This window comes from Chrysemys picta, chromosome 1, assembly GCF_011386835.1.
Source record: "Chrysemys picta bellii isolate R12L10 chromosome 1, ASM1138683v2, whole genome shotgun sequence".
Lineage (NCBI taxonomy): Eukaryota > Metazoa > Chordata > Testudines > Emydidae > Chrysemys > Chrysemys picta.
This window is the reverse complement of record NC_088791.1, coordinates 134,696,994-134,698,939: the sequence shown is the minus strand read 5'-3', so window position 1 is coordinate 134,698,939 and position 1,946 is coordinate 134,696,994.

Sequence of the window (1,946 nt, the reverse complement as noted above, 5' to 3'; positions counted from 1 at the left end):
ATGGTTCTACTACAGAGAGAGAACACATGCTGGACTGTGAAGGAAGTTGTTGAACTTTAAGGTCTCCAATCAGTAGGTAAGAGAGCACAGCTGGTGATATTTTAGGAATACCAAACAAAGTGTGGAATCAACAATGTGCATGTCCACAATCACGCTGACACCTATGCTTGTATATCATGATCCTTTCTCTCAGCCCCAAACTACCCTCCAAACCAAAACAAAAACAAAAAAAACCCACAACTCTATTAAAATTGAGTTAAGTTTCAGAGTATGTAACAGTAATTGATGGGTTTAAAAAAAAAATATTGCAAGGATCTGTGATTATCCCAACACCAAACAGTACAAATGCAAGGAATTCAAAGTTAGGGTTACACTTAAAAGAAATCCAAATATGTTAAGGTAAGAAATGCATTAGTCACCCATTCAATCTTAACTCTGCCCTGCACTGATGTCAATCAATAACCACAGGATTAAGATTAAGGGATTGTAAGTGTCTGAGGTCTGAAAAAATAAATCAAAAATAAATTTAAATTGATTTATAAAAACATAATGGATTTTTTCCGCTGTATTTTGCTCCCTGCATAGCATCCCTACAGGGCAGAGATAAGGTGGTTTGGGTGCCTTAACTGTGCATTTCTTACCTTAAGATGTTCAGTTTTATTTTAAGTGTACCTGTGATGGTCCCCAGGAGTATTCAGGGTTGTTGAGGCACCTCACCTACCATCTGCCCTTAGTGTGAGAAAGTCTTGTCTCTGCAAGGTTCTAGCCCACAGCACAGATTTCTACCAGTTGAGTAATGTAGCCATTATATCCTCTATGCAGATCAACACTACTAGCCTGGGAAGAAATTTTTGTCAATAGGTTTCACAGCTACTTGCTAGACAGCAAAGGAATGTTCACACACAAGAATCCTGGGTTCAGTTCCAGGTTCTGGAAGAGATTACACTCTTGTGGTTACAGACCTTTCTGCTCATATCTCATTCCACCCTTATCCCCTTTAGTCTGAGTCTTCCACCCAACTTGGTTCTATCCCAACCTCCCTCTTCCAGTCAGGCTACTTCTTTCTCAATGCAACCTGGGTACCACAAGGAGCACCACTGAAAGCACAGATGAGACCATCTCCATGCTCATTACCACAGCAGCCCTTAACAGCCAGTAGAAGCTAAAGCAGAGAGCCCTGCTCATCCCTGGGACGGAGACTGCTCAATCACTCTGTGGGGATGACACATGGCTGTCTGGTCTGCCCAGAGAAGCTCTGTGGGGATGAAACACACGCAGTGCACACAGAATCTTTGGAGAATTTAGCTGCCAGCCTCTAACAAACTTATTACTTGCCATGTGCAAATTGCTACTCCCCCCCAAAGTTATAACTTAGCCAAATTTGGGAGGATTTTCATAGGGACAGCAAGAGACATCCCTGACGCCCGGGTAACCTCCTCCACCCATAAAGGTTCAAGTCTCTGCTTCAAAGCATGGATGCATGAGAACTTCAATGATGCAGTTGTAAGAATTAGAAAAGATATGGGCAAAACAATGTATTTTCCCTTAATTTCATTTGTTGAAATGGCTGCATCTAGTTTAGATGAAACTTCAAAAAAGATTAGACGGAGGTAGACCCCCACCTTTGAAAGTTTCAGCCCAAAAAGTTAAAGTTGTAAGCAGTTTCAATTTTAAGAATTGCAACATTAAATAAATTTCTATGGTAAGGCCTAGGTGTTAATCAGTAAAGCACTTTGACATATACAGGCCCCTTTAAAAGACAGTTTGACTAACATGTTAGAAAGTAGCTCCATTTTGCAGTTGTACAGTCAATCCGAGAGAACACCGTCTAATAGTTCCAATATAAGAAGATACTTATTCTACAAAGCTAAGTACAAATCCTGTATCAAAAATAAACCTTGGGGATGATACATGGCATGCTGAAAATCCAAGAAATTCTACACATA